This window comes from Chanodichthys erythropterus, chromosome 14, assembly GCF_024489055.1.
Source record: "Chanodichthys erythropterus isolate Z2021 chromosome 14, ASM2448905v1, whole genome shotgun sequence".
Taxonomy (NCBI): Eukaryota; Metazoa; Chordata; class Actinopteri; order Cypriniformes; family Xenocyprididae; genus Chanodichthys; species Chanodichthys erythropterus.
The window spans coordinates 10459916-10477489 of record NC_090234.1 but is presented as its reverse complement, the minus strand read 5'-3'; the positions used below and the strand labels follow the sequence as shown (position 1 = coordinate 10477489).

Below are 17574 nucleotides of genomic sequence, written 5' to 3'. Positions count from 1 at the left end.
GCTATAACTTTGACTCACAATAGTTACATCCATGTGATCAGACTACTAGAACCAACACACTCCTGAAGTTTCATAAACATCAATCAATGTATGCAGAAGTTATAACACATTTCCTGTTTCCCTTTTCTCGCCATAAATTCGTTGCCTCGCCACGGCCAAACCGTTTGAGATATCCAAAATCCGTTTGCAATTAAACAACTTCAATGTGTTCGCAACAAGTTAAAAAAAGCTTGGTGTAAATTGGATAAACCCTGTAGGAGTAGTAGTATAAAATTCATAGCCTGTTTTTTCAAAAAATTAACATTCAAACCAAAATAGCTGACTTCCTGTTGGTCGGAGCTAATTAATGTAAATTAGAAAATTGTCCGGCTTGATGAGAATAATATGTGTACCGAGTTTGGTGACTGTAGGAAAAACTAACCCCCACTTTTGTCAAAAGGTGGCGCTACTGAGCCCCTCCACCACGCCCATTTCTATGGCTTTGTCCATGTCTACTGGTTGACAATATTGATGTGTGTGTCGAGTTTCATGCAATTTGAAGCATGTTAAGAGCCTCAAAAACACTCAAGAATATTATTACAGTTTGACCTGTTGCCATGGCAACAATATTTCAAATATCAAAAATCCTGTCATAGGTCTACATCTGCTGTGTATTGACATTACACTGATGAAGTTTGAAGCAAATCAGGTAAAAATAAGAGGGTGATCTCAAAACATTTCAAAAAGTGATACACTTCCTGCTGCCAGTTGGTGGCGCTATAACTTTGACTCACAATAGTCACATCCATGTGATCAGACTCCTATAACGAACACACTCGTGAAGTTTCATAAAGATCAATATATGTATTAAGACGTTATAACACATTTCCTGTTTCCTTTTTCTCGCCATAAATTCGTTGCCTCGCCACGGCCAAACCGTTCGAGATATCAAAAATCCCCTGGCAATTTTTAATCATCAGTGTCTTGACTTCATGCTGACCGAGTTTGGTGGCGATCGGATTAATCGTCTAGGAGGAGTATATCAAATTCCAGAGCATGCGTTTTTCAAACAACCCTTAATAGCTGACTTCCTGTTGGCGTGGCGATTAACTTAGAGCGCGAAAGTTGTTCGGCCCGATGAGGTCTATATGTGTACCGAGTTTCATACTAATACGTGCAAGCATGTTTAATATATGGACCAAATTTTCAGACTTTTTTCAAGGGGGCGCTGTCGAGCCCCCCTGCCACGCCCGGGTACCAGCCTCTCCGGCGTCCTAATGGCCGCGGATTCCAATGTGTGTGCCAATTTTCAAGAGTTTTTGAGCATGTTAAGGCCCCCAAAAAGCCCCGGAAGACGGAAAAAAATAAAAAATAAAAAAAAATAATAATAAATATAGCTGCGAGCAGCGATGGCGGGCCCAAGCCCGGTGGCACCGCCACCCCGGTGGCTTCAGGGCAACTGTGCACAGCGGGCAATAGGCACTTAAAACGGTTAAACATCAAAGGACTATGTCAAATTCACTCCACATTTACTGCACTACAAGGTGCCGCTATAGAGCCCCTCCTCCCTTCCCATTTTCAAAGGATTACATGTGCCAAGTTTTAACATTATTCTGATGAATTTTGAAGCAAATCAGGTAAAAATAAGAGGGTGATCTCAATGTATGCTGAAAGTGACACATTTTCTGCTTCCAGTTGGTGGCGCTATGACTTTGAATCACAATAGTCAAATCCATGTGATCAGCCTTGTACAACGAAGGCTAAGCCAAAGTTTCATCAAAATCAATTAATGTATGCAGAAGTTATAACACATTTCCTGTTTCCCTTTTCTTGCCATAAATTCGTTGCCTCGCCACGGCCAAACCGTTTGAGATATCCAAAATCCGTTTGCAATTAAACAACTTCAATGTGTTAGCAACAAGTTAAAAAAAGCTTGGTGTAAATTGGATAAACCCTGTAGGAGTAGTAGTATAAAATTCATAGCCTGTTTTTTCAAAAAATTAACATTCAAACCAAAATAGCTGACTTCCTGTTGGTCGGAGCTAATGAATGTAAATTAGAAAATTGTCCGGCTTGATGAGAATAATATGTGTACCGAGTTTGGTGACTGTAGGAAAAACTAACCCCCACTTTTGTCAAAAGGTGGCGCTACTGAGCCCCTCCACCACGCCCATTTCTATGGCTTTGTCCATGTCTACTGGTTGACAATATTGATGTGTGTGTCGAGTTTCATGCAATTTGAAGCATGTTAAGAGCCTCAAAAACACTCAAGAATATTATTACAGTTTGACCTGTTGCCATGGCAACAATATTTCAAATATCAAAAATCCTGTCATAGGTCTACATCTGCTGTGTATTGACATTACACTGATGAAGTTTGAAGCAAATCAGGTAAAAATAAGAGGGTGATCTCAAAGCATTTTAAAAGTGATACACTTCTTGCTGCCATTTGGTGGCGCTATAACTTTGACTCACAATAGTTACATCCATGTGATCAGACTACTACAACCAACACACTCCTGAAGTTTCATAAACATCAATCAATGTATGCAGAAGTTATAACACATTTCCTGTTTCCCTTTTCTCGCCATAAATTCGTTGCCTCGCCACGGCCAAACCGTTTGAGATATCCAAAATCCGTTTGCAATTAAACAACTTCAATGTGTTCGCAACAAGTTAAAAAAGCTTGGTGTAAATTGGATAAACCCTGTAGGAGTAGTAGTATAAAATTCATAGCCTGTTTTTTCAAAAAATTAACATTCAAACCAAAATAGCTGACTTCCTGTTGGTCGGAGCTAATTAATGTAAATTAGAAAATTGTCCGGCTTGATGAGAATAATATGTGTACCGAGTTTGGTGACTGTAGGAAAAACTAACCCCCACTTTTGTCAAAAGGTGGCGCTACTGAGCCCCTCCACCACGCCCATTTCTATGGCTTTGTCCATGTCTACTGGTTGACAATATTGATGTGTGTGTCGAGTTTCATGCAATTTGAAGCATGTTAAGAGCCTCAAAAACACTCAAGAATATTATTACAGTTTGACCTGTTGCCATGGCAACAATATTTCAAATATCAAAAATCCTGTCATAGGTCTACATCTGCTGTGTATTGACATTACACTGATGAAGTTTGAAGCAAATCAGGTAAAAATAAGAGGGTGATCTCAAAACATTTCAAAAAGTGATACACTTCCTGCTGCCAGTTGGTGGCGCTATAACTTTGACTCACAATAGTCACATCCATGTGATCAGACTCCTATAACGAACACACTCGTGAAGTTTCATAAAGATCAATATATGTATTAAGACGTTATAACACATTTCCTGTTTCCTTTTTCTCGCCATAAATTCGTTGCCTCGCCACGGCCAAACCGTTCGAGATATCAAAAATCCCCTGGCAATTTTTAATCATCAGTGTCTTGACTTCATGCTGACCGAGTTTGGTGGCGATCGGATTAATCGTCTAGGAGGAGTATATCAAATTCCAGAGCATGCGTTTTTCAAACAACCCTTAATAGCTGACTTCCTGTTGGCGTGGCGATTAACTTAGAGCGCGAAAGTTGTTCGGCCCGATGAGGTCTATATGTGTACCGAGTTTCATACTAATACGTGCAAGCATGTTTAATATATGGACCAAATTTTCAGACTTTTTTCAAGGGGGCGCTGTCGAGCCCCCCTGCCACGCCCGGGTACCAGCCTCTCCGGCGTCCTAATGGCCGCGGATTCCAATGTGTGTGCCAATTTTCAAGAGTTTTTGAGCATGTTAAGGCCCCCAAAAAGCCCCGGAAGACGGAAAAAAAAAAAAAAAAAAAAAAAAATAATAATAATAATCCTTAGAAGAACAAGAGGGCCCTGCGCGAATTTTCGCTTGGGCCCTAATAATCCTTAGAAGAACAAGAGGGCCCTGCGCGAATTTTCGCTTGGGCCCTAATAATCCTTAGAAGAACAAGAGGGCCCTGCGCGAATTTTCGCTTGGGCCCTAATAAATATAGCTGCGAGCAGCGATGGCGGGCCCAAGCCCGGTGGCACCGCCACCCCGGTGGCTTCAGGGCAACTGTGCACAGCGGGCAATAGGCACTTAAAACGGTTAAACATCAAAGGACTATGTCAAATTCACTCCACATTTACTGCACTACAAGGTGCCGTTATAGAGCCCCTCCTCCCTGCCCATTTTCAAAGGATTACATGTGCCAAGTTTTAACATTATTCTGATGAATTTTGAAGCAAATCAGGTAAAAATAAGAGGTTGATCTCAATGTATGCTGAAAGTGACACATTTTCTGCTTCCAGTTGGTGGCGCTATGACTTTGAATCACAATAGTCAAATCCATGTGATCAGCCTTGTACAACGAAGACTAAGCCAAAGTTTCATCAAAATCAATTAATGTATGCAGAAGTTATAACACTTTGTTTCCCTTTTCTTGCCATAAATTCGTTGCCTCGCCACGGCCAAACCGTTTGAGATATCCAAAATCCGTTTGCAATTAAACAACTTCAATGTGTTAGCAACAAGTTAAAAAAAGCTTGGTGTAAATTGGATAAACCCTGTAGGAGTAGTAGTATAAAATTCATAGCCTGTTTTTTCAAAAAATTAACATTCAAACCAAAATAGCTGACTTCCTGTTGGTCGGAGCTAATGAATGTAAATTAGAAAATTGTCCGGCTTGATGAGAATAATATGTGTACCGAGTTTGGTGACTGTAGGAAAAACTAACCCCCACTTTTGTCAAAAGGTGGCGCTACTGAGCCCCTCCACCACGCCCATTTCTATGGCTTTGTCCATGTCTACTGGTTGACAATATTGATGTGTGTGTCGAGTTTCATGCAATTTGAAGCATGTTAAGAGCCTCAAAAACACTCAAGAATATTATTACAGTTTGACCTGTTGCCATGGCAACAATATTTCAAATATCAAAAATCCTGTCATAGGTCTACATCTGCTGTGTATTGACATTACACTGATGAAGTTTGAAGCAAATCAGGTAAAAATAAGAGGGTGATCTCAAAGCATTTTAAAAGTGATACACTTCTTGCTGCCATTTGGTGGCGCTATAACTTTGAATCACAATAGTTACATCCATGTGATCAGACTACTACAACCAACACACTCCTGAAGTTTCATAAACATCAATCAATGTATGCAGAAGTTATAACACATTTCCTGTTTCCCTTTTCTCGCCATAAATTCGTTGCCTCGCCACGGCCAAACCGTTTGAGATATCCAAAATCCGTTTGCAATTAAACAACTTCAATGTGTTCGCAACAAGTTAAAAAAAGCTTGGTGTAAATTGGATAAACCCTGTAGGAGTAGTAGTATAAAATTCATAGCCTGTTTTTTCAAAAAATTAACATTCAAACCAAAATAGCTGACTTCCTGTTGGTCGGAGCTAATGAATGTAAATTAGAAAATTGTCCGGCTTGATGAGAATAATATGTGTACCGAGTTTGGTGACTGTAGGAAAAACTAACCCCCACTTTTGTCAAAAGGTGGCGCTACTGAGCCCCTCCACCACGCCCATTTCTATGGCTTTGTCCATGTCTACTGGTTGACAATATTGATGTGTGTGTCGAGTTTCATGCAATTTGAAGCATGTTAAGAGCCTCAAAAACACTCAAGAATATTATTACAGTTTGACCTGTTGCCATGGCAACAATATTTCAAATATCAAAAATCCTGTCATAGGTCTACATCTGCTGTGTATTGACATTACACTGATGAAGTTTGAAGCAAATCAGGTAAAAATAAGAGGGTGATCTCAAAACATTTCAAAAAGTGATACACTTCCTGCTGCCAGTTGGTGGCGCTATAACTTTGACTCACAATAGTCACATCCATGTGATCAGACTCCTATAACGAACACACTCGTGAAGTTTCATAAAGATCAATATATGTATTAAGACGTTATAACACATTTCCTGTTTCCTTTTTCTCGCCATAAATTCGTTGCCTCGCCACGGCCAAACCGTTCGAGATATCAAAAATCCCCTGGCAATTTTTAATCATCAGTGTCTTGACTTCATGCTGACCGAGTTTGGTGGCGATCGGATTAATCGTCTAGGAGGAGTATATCAAATTCCAGAGCATGCGTTTTTCAAACAACCCTTAATAGCTGACTTCCTGTTGGCGTGGCGATTAACTTAGAGCGCGAAAGTTGTTCGGCCCGATGAGGTCTATATGTGTACCGAGTTTCATACTAATACGTGCAAGCATGTTTAATATATGGACCAAATTTTCAGACTTTTTTCAAGGGGGCGCTGTCGAGCCCCCCTGCCACGCCCGGGTACCAGCCTCTCCGGCGTCCTAATGGCCGCGGATTCCAATGTGTGTGCCAATTTTCAAGAGTTTTTGAGCATGTTAAGGCCCCCAAAAAGCCCCGGAAGACGGAAAAAAAAAATAAAAAAAAAATAAATAAATAAATAAATAAATATAGCTGCGAGCAGCGATGGCGGGCCCAAGCCCGGTGGCACCGCCACCCCGGTGGCTTCAGGGCAACTGTGCACAGCGGGCAATAGGCACTTAAAACGGTTAAACATCAAAGGACTATGTCAAATTCACTCCACATTTACTGCACTACAAGGTGCCGTTATAGAGCCCCTCCTCCCTGCCCATTTTCAAAGGATTACATGTGCCAAGTTTTAACATTATTCTGATGAATTTTGAAGCAAATCAGGTAAAAATAAGAGGGTGATCTCAATGTATGCTGAAAGTGACACATTTTCTGCTTCCAGTTGGTGGCGCTATGACTTTGAATCACAATAGTCAAATCCATGTGATCAGCCTTGTACAACGAAGACTAAGCCAAAGTTTCATCAAAATCAATTAATGTATGCAGAAGTTATAACACTTTGTTTCCCTTTTCTTGCCATAAATTCGTTGCCTCGCCACGGCCAAACCGTTTGAGATATCCAAAATCCGTTTGCAATTAAACAACTTCAATGTGTTTGCAACAAGTTAAAAAATGCTTGGTGTAAATTGGATAAACCCTGTAGGAGTAGTAGTATAAAATTCATAGCCTGTTTTTTAAAAAAATTAACATTCAAACCAAAATAGCTGACTTCCTGTTGGTCGGAGCTAATGAATGTAAATGAGAAAATTGTCCGGTTTGATGAGAATAATATGTGTACCGAGTTTGGTGACTGTAGGAAAAACTAACCCCCCCACTTTTGTCAAAAGGTGGCGCTACTGAGCCCCTCCACCACGCCCATTTCTATGGCTTTGTCCATGTCTACTGGTTGACAATATTGATGTGTGTGTCGAGTTTCATGCAATTTGAAGCATGTTAAGAGCCTCAAAAACACTCAAGAATATTATTACAGTTTGACCTGTTGCCATGGCAACAATATTTCAAATATCAAAAATCCTGTCATAGGTCTACATCTGCTGTGTATTGACATTACACTGATGAAGTTTGAAGCAAATCAGGTAAAAATAAGAGGGTGATCTCAAAGCATTTTAAAAGTGATACACTTCTTGCTGCCATTTGGTGGCGCTATAACTTTGACTCACAATAGTTACATCCATGTGATCAGACTACTAGAACCAACACACTCCTGAAGTTTCATAAACATCAATCAATGTATGCAGAAGTTATAACACATTTCCTGTTTCCCTTTTCTCGCCATAAATTCGTTGCCTCGCCACGGCCAAACCGTTTGAGATATCCAAAATCCGTTTGCAATTAAACAACTTCAATGTGTTCGCAACAAGTTAAAAAAGCTTGGTGTAAATTGGATAAACCCTGTAGGAGTAGTAGTATAAAATTCATAGCCTGTTTTTTTCAAAAAATTAACATTCAAACCAAAATATCTGACTTCCTGTTGGTCTGAGCTAATGACTGTAAATTAGAAAGTTGTCCGGCTTGATGAGAACAATATACGTACCAAGTTTTGTGATTCTAGGAAAAACTAAGCCCCCATTTTTGACTAAAGGTGGCGCTACTGAGCCCCTCACCACGCCCATTTCTATGGCTTTGTCCATGTCTACTGGTTGACAATATTGATGTGTGTGTCGAGTTTCATGCAATTTGAAGCATGTTAAGAGCCTCAAAAACACTCAAGAATATTATTACAGTTTGACCTGTTGCCATGGCAACAATATTTCAAATATCAAAAATCCTGTCATAGGTCTACATCTGCTGTGTATTGACATTACACTGATGAAGTTTGAAGCAAATCAGGTAAAAATAAGAGGGTGATCTCAAAACATTTCAAAAAGTGATACACTTCCTGCTGCCAGTTGGTGGCGCTATAACTTTGACTCACAATAGTCACATCCATGTGATCAGACTCCTATAACGAACACACTCGTGAAGTTTCATAAAGATCAATATATGTATTAAGACGTTATAACACATTTCCTGTTTCCTTTTTCTCGCCATAAATTCGTTGCCTCGCCACGGCCAAACCGTTCGAGATATCAAAAATCGCCTGGCAATTTTTAATCATCAGTGTCTTGACTTCATGCTGACCGAGTTTGGTGGCGATCGGATTAATCGTCTAGGAGGAGTATATCAAATTCCAGAGCATGCCTTTTTCAAACAACCCTTAATAGCTGACTTCCTGTTGGCGTGGCGATTAACTTAGAGCGCGAAAGTTGTTCGGCCCGATGAGGTCTATATGTGTACCGAGTTTCATACTAATACGTGCAAGCATGTTTAATATATGGACCAAATTTTCAGACTTTTTTCAAGGGGGCGCTGTCGAGCCCCCCTGCCACGCCCGGGTACCAGCCTCTCCGGCGTCCTAATGGCCGCGGATTCCAATGTGTGTGCCAATTTTCAAGAGTTTTTGAGCATGTTAAGGCCCCCAAAAAGCCCCGGAAGACGGAAAAAAAATAAAAAATAAATAAATAAATAAATAAATAATAATAATAATCCTTAGAAGAACAAGAGGGCCCTGCGCGAATTTTCGCTTGGGCCCTAATAATCCTTAGAAGAACAAGAGGGCCCTGCGCGAATTTTCGCTTGGGCCCTAATAATCCTTAGAAGAACAAGAGGGCCCTGCGCGAATTTTCGCTTGGGCCCTAATAAATATAGCTGCGAGCAGCGATGGCGGGCCCAAGCCCGGTGGCACCGCCACCCCGGTGGCTTCAGGGCAACTGTGCACAGCGGGCAATAGGCACTTAAAACGGTTAAACATCAAAGGACTATGTCAAATTCACTCCACATTTACTGCACTACAAGGTGCCGCTATAGAGCCCCTCCTCCCTGCCCATTTTCAAAGGATTACATGTGCCAAGTTTTAACATTATTCTGATGAATTTTGAAGCAAATCAGGTAAAAATAAGAGGGTGATCTCAATGTATGCTGAAAGTGACACATTTTCTGCTTCCAGTTGGTGGCGCTATGACTTTGAATCACAATAGTCAAATCCATGTGATCAGCCTTGTACAACGAAGACTAAGCCAAAGTTTCATCAAAATCAATTAATGTATGCAGAAGTTATAACACTTTGTTTCCCTTTTCTTGCCATAAATTCGTTGCCTCGCCACGGCCAAACCGTTTGAGATATCCAAAATCCGTTTGCAATTAAACAACTTCAATGTGTTCGCAACAAGTTAAAAAAAGCTTGGTGTAAATTGGATAAACCCTGTAGGAGTAGTAGTATAAAATTCATAGCCTGTTTTTTCAAAAAATTAACATTCAAACCAAAATAGCTGACTTCCTGTTGGTCGGAGCTAATGAATGTAAATTAGAAAATTGTCCGGCTTGATGAGAATAATATGTGTACCGAGTTTGGTGACTGTAGGAAAAACTAACCCCCACTTTTGTCAAAAGGTGGCGCTACTGAGCCCCTCCACCACGCCCATTTCTATGGCTTTGTCCATGTCTACTGGTTGACAATATTGATGTGTGTGTCGAGTTTCATGCAATTTGAAGCATGTTAAGAGCCTCAAAAACACTCAAGAATATTATTACAGTTTGACCTGTTGCCATGGCAACAATATTTCAAATATCAAAAATCCTGTCATAGGTCTACATCTGCTGTGTATTGACATTACACTGATGAAGTTTGAAGCAAATCAGGTAAAAATAAGAGGGTGATCTCAAAGCATTTTAAAAGTGATACACTTCTTGCTGCCATTTGGTGGCGCTATAACTTTGACTCACAATAGTTACATCCATGTGATCAGACTACTACAACCAACACACTCCTGAAGTTTCATAAACATCAATCAATGTATGCAGAAGTTATAACACATTTCCTGTTTCCCTTTTCTCGCCATAAATTCGTTGCCTCGCCACGGCCAAACCGTTTGAGATATCCAAAATCCGTTTGCAATTAAACAACTTCAATGTTTTCGCAACAAGTTAAAAAAGCTTGGTGTAAATTGGATAAACCCTGTAGGAGTAGTAGTATAAAATTCATAGCCTGTTTTTTCAAAAAATTAACATTCAAACCAAAATAGCTGACTTCCTGTTGGTCGGAGCTAATGAATGTAAATTAGAAAATTGTCCGGCTTGATGAGAACAATATGTGTACCGAGTTTGGTGACTGTAGGAAAAACTAACACCCACTTTTGTCAAAAGGTGGCGCTACTGAGCCCCTCCACCACGCCCATTTCTATGGCTTTGTCCATGTGTACTGGTTGACAATATTGATGTGTGTGTCTAGTTTCATGCAATTTGAAGCATGTTAAGAGCCTCAAAAACACTCAAGAATATTATTACAGTTTGACCTGTTGCCATGGCAACAATATTTCAAATATCAAAAATCCTGTCATAGGTCTACATCTGCTGTGTATTGACATTACACTGATGAAGTTTGAAGCAAATCAGGTAAAAATAAGAGGGTGATCTCAAAACATTTCAAAAAGTGATACACTTCCTGCTGCCAGTTGGTGGCGCTATAACTTTGACTCACAATAGTCACATCCATGTGATCAGACTCCTATAACGAACACACTCGTGAAGTTTCATAAAGATCAATATATGTATTAAGACGTTATAAGACATTTCCTGTTTCCTTTTTCTCGCCATAAATTCGTTGCCTCGCCACGGCCAAACCGTTCGAGATATCAAAAATCCCCTGGCAATTTTTAATCATCAGTGTCTTGACTTCATGCTGACCGAGTTTGGTGGCGATCGGATTAATCGTCTAGGAGGAGTATATCAAATTCCAGAGCATGCGTTTTTCAAACAACCCTTAATAGCTGACTTCCTGTTGGCGTGGCGATTAACTTAGAGCGCGAAAGTTGTTCGGCCCGATGAGGTCTATATGTGTACCGAGTTTCATACTAATACGTGCAAGCATGTTTAATATATGGACCAAATTTTCAGACTTTTTTCAAGGGGGCGCTGTCGAGCCCCCCTGCCACGCCCGGGTACCAGCGTGTGCCAATTTTCAAGAGTTTTTGAGCATGTTAAGGCCCCCAAAAAGCCCCGGAAGACGGAAAAAAAAAAATAAATAAAAAATAAAATAAAATAAATAAATATAGCTGCGAGCAGCGATGGCGGGCCCAAGCCCGGTGGCACCGCCACCCCGGTGGCTTCAGGGCAACTGTGCACAGCGGGCAATAGGCACTTAAAACGGTTAAACATCAAAGGACTATGTCAAATTCACTCCACATTTACTGCACTACAAGGTGCCGTTATAGAGCCCCTCCTCCCTGCCCATTTTCAAAGGATTACATGTGCCAAGTTTTAACATTATTCTGATGAATTTTGAAGCAAATCAGGTAAAAATAAGAGGGTGATCTCAATGTATGCTGAAAGTGACACATTTTCTGCTTCCAGTTGGTGGCGCTATGACTTTGAATCACAATAGTCAAATCCATGTGATCAGCCTTGTACAACGAAGACTAAGCCAAAGTTTCATCAAAATCAATTAATGTATGCAGAAGTTATAACACTTTGTTTCCCTTTTCTTGCCATAAATTCGTTGCCTCGCCACGGCCAAACCGTTTGAGATATCCAAAATCCGTTTGCAATTAAACAACTTCAATGTGTTAGCAACAAGTTAAAAAAAGCTTGGTGTAAATTGGATAAACCCTGTAGGAGTAGTAGTATAAAATTCATAGCCTGTTTTTTCAAAAAATTAACATTCAAACCAAAATAGCTGACTTCCTGTTGGTCGGAGCTAATGAATGTAAATTAGAAAATTGTCCGGCTTGATGAGAATAATATGTGTACCGAGTTTGGTGACTGTAGGAAAAACTAACCCCCACTTTTGTCAAAAGGTGGCGCTACTGAGCCCCTCCACCACGCCCATTTCTATGGCTTTGTCCATGTCTACTGGTTGACAATATTGATGTGTGTGTCGAGTTTCATGCAATTTGAAGCATGTTAAGAGCCTCAGAAACACTCAAGAATATTATTACAGTTTGACCTGTTGCCATGGCAACAATATTTCAAATATCAAAAATCCTGTCATAGGTCTACATCTGCTGTGTATTGACATTACACTGATGAAGTTTGAAGCAAATCAGGTAAAAATAAGAGGGTGATCTCAAAGCATTTTAAAAGTGATACACTTCTTGCTGCCATTTGGTGGCGCTATAACTTTGACTCACAATAGTTACATCCATGTGATCAGACTACTACAACCAACACACTCCTGAAGTTTCATAAACATCAATCAATGTATGCAGAAGTTATAACACATTTCCTGTTTCCCTTTTCTCGCCATAAATTCGTTGCCTCGCCACGGCCAAACCGTTTGAGATATCCAAAATCCGTTTGCAATTAAACAACTTCAATGTGTTTGCAACAAGTTAAAAAAAGCTTGGTGTAAATTGGATAAACCCTGTAGGAGTAGTAGTATAAAATTCATAGCCTGTTTTTTCAAAAAATTAACATTCAAACCAAAATAGCTGACTTCCTGTTGGTCGGAGCTAATGAATGTAAATTAGAAAATTGTCCGGCTTGATGAGAATAATATGTGTACCGAGTTTGGTGACTGTAGGAAAAACTAACCCCCACTTTTGTCAAAAGGTGGCGCTACTGAGCCCCTCCACCACGCCCATTTCTATGGCTTTGTCCATGTCTACTGGTTGACAATATTGATGTGTGTGTCGAGTTTCATGCAATTTGAAGCATGTTAAGAGCCTCAAAAACACTCAAGAATATTATTACAGTTTGACCTGTTGCCATGGCAACAATATTTCAAATATCAAAAATCCTGTCATAGGTCTACATCTGCTGTGTATTGACATTACACTGATGAAGTTTGAAGCAAATCAGGTAAAAATAAGAGGGTGATCTCAAAACATTTCAAAAAGTGATACACTTCCTGCTGCCAGTTGGTGGCGCTATAACTTTGACTCACAATAGTCACATCCATGTGATCAGACTCCTATAACGAACACACTCGTGAAGTTTCATAAAGATCAATATATGTATTAAGACGTTATAACACATTTCCTGTTTCCTTTTTCTCGCCATAAATTCGTTGCCTCGCCACGGCCAAACCGTTCGAGATATCAAAAATCCCCTGGCAATTTTTAATCATCAGTGTCTTGACTTCATGCTGACCGAGTTTGGTGGCGATCGGATTAATCGTCTAGGAGGAGTATATCAAATTCCAGAGCATGCGTTTTTCAAACAACCCTTAATAGCTGACTTCCTGTTGGCGTGGCGATTAACTTAGAGCGCGAAAGTTGTTCGGCCCGATGAGGTCTATATGTGTACCGAGTTTCATACTAATACGTGCAAGCATGTTTAATATATGGACCAAATTTTCAGACTTTTTTCAAGGGGCGCTGTCGAGCCCCCTGCCACGCCCGGGTACCAGCCTCTCCGGCGTCCTAATGGCCGCGGATTCCAATGTGTGTGCCAATTTTCAAGAGTTTTTGAGCATGTTAAGGCCCCCAAAAAGCCCCGGAAGACGGAAAAAAAAAAAAAAAAAAATAAATAAAATAATAATAATAATAATCCTTAGAAGAACAAGAGGGCCCTGCGCGAATTTTCGCTTGGGCCCTAATAATCCTTAGAAGAACAAGAGGCTATAACTTTGACTCACAATAGTCACATCCATGTGATCAGACTCCTATAACGAACACACTCGTGAAGTTTCATAAAGATCAATATATGTATTAAGACGTTATAACACATTTCCTGTTTCCTTTTTCTCGCCATAAATTCGTTGCCTCGCCACGGCCAAACCGTTCGAGATATCAAAAATCCCCTGGCAATTTTTAATCATCAGTGTCTTGACTTCATGCTGACCGAGTTTGGTGGCGATCGGATTAATCGTCTAGGAGGAGTATATCAAATTCCAGAGCATGCGTTTTTCAAACAACCCTTAATAGCTGACTTCCTGTTGGCGTGGCGATTAACTTAGAGCGCGAAAGTTGTTCGGCCCGATGAGGTCTATATGTGTACCGAGTTTCATACTAATACGTGCAAGCATGTTTAATATATGGACCAAATTTTCAGACTTTTTTCAAGGGGGCGCTGTCGAGCCCCCCTGCCACGCCCGGGTACCAGCCTCTCCGGCGTCCTAATGGCCGCGGATTCCAATGTGTGTGCCAATTTTCAAGAGTTTTTGAGCATGTTAAGGCCCCCAAAAAGCCCCGGAAGACGGAAAAAAAAAAAAAAAAAAAAAAAATAAAAAAAAATAATAATCCTTAGAAGAACAAGAGGGCCCTGCGCGAATTTTCGCTTGGGCCCTAAAAATAATAATAATCCTTAGAAGAACAAGAGGGCCCTGCGCGAATTTTCGCTTGGGCCCTAATAATAATAATCCTTAGAAGAACAAGAGGGCCCTGCGCGAATTTTCGCTTGGGCCCTAATAATAATAATCCTTAGAAGAACAAGAGGGCCCTGCGCGCTTAATTCGCTTGGGCCCTAAAATTTTCAGACTTTTTTCAAGGGGGCGCTGTCGAGCCCCCCTGCCACGCCCGGGTACCAGCCTCTCCGGCGTCCTAATGGCCGCGGATTCCAATGTGTGTGCCAATTTTCAAGAGTTTTTGAGCATGTTAAGGCCCCCAAAAAGCCCCGGAAGACGGAAAAAAAAAATAAAAAAAAAAATAATAATCCTTAGAAGAACAAGAGGGCCCTGCGCGCTTAATTCGCTTGGGCCCTAATAATCCTTAGAAGAACAAGAGTGTTACAGATCCCTTGTTTCCCTGGACTCCATTTCCCAGTATCCTCCTGTTCTCCACACCTGCACTCACTTCCCTCGTCAGCTCCTCATCGTCACTCATCACCTGCACCTGGACTCTATTGTCAGCACTCCCCATATATTGCACTCACTCCCTTCACTCCTCGTCCGTTCTCTGTTGTGTTAACGTGATGTTTGGTGTTTCCTTGCCACTGTTTGATTAAAGCTCTATGTTATTGTGGAAATCCGCATCTGCCTCATCTCTACACCACCATACCGTAACAGAAGAACGGACCAAAAACTTTGGATTTCCACAGAATGGAGACTTTCACCAGCTCCCTGGCTCCTGCTCCTCCAAGGCCTCTCTCCCATCTGGCAACTGGCGATCGGCTCATCGGGCTTCTTCAGGTGGGTCGTTCGCTGGAAAGGTATGTGGAGGAGTTCGTTGAGCTTGCTTTCTTGTCTGACTGGCCTGAAGCATGTTTAATCTCCCTGTTTCTGGATGGACTGGACGACAACACTATCCGTTTTGATGAACCTGATTATCGTTTCTCCTTAAGCGAAACAATCAATTTTATTTTGTGGTTAAATGGCTCCAAATTCTTCGTGGATGAGGTTCAGGATAAGTGTATGTCTCCAGTCCATCCAGAAACACGGCTGGCCGGGCCAGTCAGTCAACCTCCGTCTTCCTCCGCATACCCCTCCAGCGAACTCCCTGCCTGCCCCAGGCTGGACCCATATTCCGCTACTGGGCCCAGTAAGCGGAGGAGGAGGAAGAAAGCGGCCCCAAGGTCTCCAGAGCCCGCTCCAGTATCTCCAGAGCCCGCTCCAGTATCTCCAGAGCCCGCTCCAGTATCTCCAGAGCCCGCTCCAGTACCTCCAGAGCCCGCTCCAGTATCTCCAGAGCCCGCTCCAGTATCTCCAGAGCCCGCTCCAGTATCTCCAGAGCCCGCTCCAGTATCTCCAGAGCCCGCTCCAGTATCTCCAGAGCCCGCTCCAGTATCTCCAGAGCCCGCTCCAGTGTCTCCAGAGCCCGCTCCAGTGTCTCCAGAGCCCGCTCCAGTATCTCCAGAGCCCGCTCCAGTGTCTCCAGAGCCCGCTCCAGTGTCTCCAGAGCCCGCTCCAGTATCTCCAGAGCCCGCTCCAGTATCTCCAGAGCCAGCTCCAGTCCCCACAGAGCCAGCTCCAGTGCCTGTGGGGATTTTAATTGTATTTGAGGGGATGAAATGGCCCTCAACCCCAGTCTCCTCCGAGCCAAGTTCTCCAGTCTCCTCCGAGCCAAGTTCTCCAGTCTCCTCCGAGCCAAGTTCTCCAGTCTCCGCCGAGCAAGCAGCGCCAGTCTCCGCCGAGCAAGCAGCGCCAGTCTCCGCCGAGCAAGCAGCGCCAGTCTCCGCCGAGCAAGCAGCGCCAGTCTCCGCCGCCGAGCAAAGTTCTCCAGTCTCCGCCGCCGAGCAAAGTTCTCCAGTCTCCGCCGCCGAGCAAAGTTCTCCAGTCTCCGCCGCCGAGCAAAGTTCTCCAGTCTCCGCCGCCGAGCAAAGTTCTCCAGTCTCCGCCGCCGAGCAAAGTTCTCCAGTCTCCGCCGCCGAGCAAAGTTCTCCAGTCTCCGCCGCCGAGCAAAGTTCTCCAGTCTCCGCCGCCGAGCAAAGTTCTCCAGTCTCCGCCGCCGAGCAAAGTTCTCCAGTCTCCGACGCCTACGAGCCCTCAGCCCCAGCCGCCGCCTACGAGCCCTCAGCTCCAGCCGCCGCCGCCGAGCCAGCCGCTCCAGCCGCCGCCGCCGAGCCAGCCGCTCCTATGAACTGTGTTTTTGAACCCTCCAGCCCAAAGACTGTTTTCCCTCCCTGCCTCCCTCTCCCACCTCCATCCAGTTATGTTTGCACTGAACCTTCACCTCTAGCCCCCTCGCCCAGATCTCCACCTCGGACCTCTGGGCGATTACCTTCACCCCGGCTCCAACCTCCCTCTGCTCCACCGTTGTCCAGCAGTCCACCAGTGTCACCTGCCTCCATCCTGCCCCCGTTCACACCTTGTTCCTTCGTCGGCCTGCCCTCACTTCTGGACTGCACTCCTCCGTCTTCACTCTGTCACTCCGTCCCTCGGCTCCAGTTGGCCTCCTCACTCTCCCCAGTGTTCACTTTGTTGTATGTCGTCTGTCTTACACTGCGGCCTTCTGGAGCACCGGCTGCGCTTCGGTCGGCGGAGCCGCTGGGTCCGCCATCTCCCGCCGGTCCTTCAGCGCCGCCTGGGCACTACGGCATCAAGCCTTCGGTCCCTGACCCGCCATGGCGGCCTGCTGCACCTGACCCGCCATGTCTGCCCGCTGCACCTGACCCGCCATGTCTTCCCGCTGCATGTCTGCCCGCTGCACCTGACCCGCCATGGCTGCCCGCTGCACCTGACCCGCCATGGCTGCCTTCAGCCCCTGACCCGCCATGGCTGCCCACGGCTCCTGACCCCCCATGGCTGCCCACGGCTCCTGACCCGCCATGGTTTTTGGACCTGCCCTGGAGACCTCCACTCCAGTTTACTCCTCCCCCTGCTCCGGTTTGAGGTCTC

General features: G+C 43.4%; 1 pseudogene; it reads right to left on the bottom strand.

The window, feature by feature from the left end:
• Positions 1 to 17027, bottom strand: part of LOC137036196 (prostaglandin F2 receptor negative regulator-like) — a 54813-nt pseudogene extending 37786 nt beyond the window's left edge.
• Between the last annotated feature and the right edge of the window lie 547 nt (positions 17028 to 17574).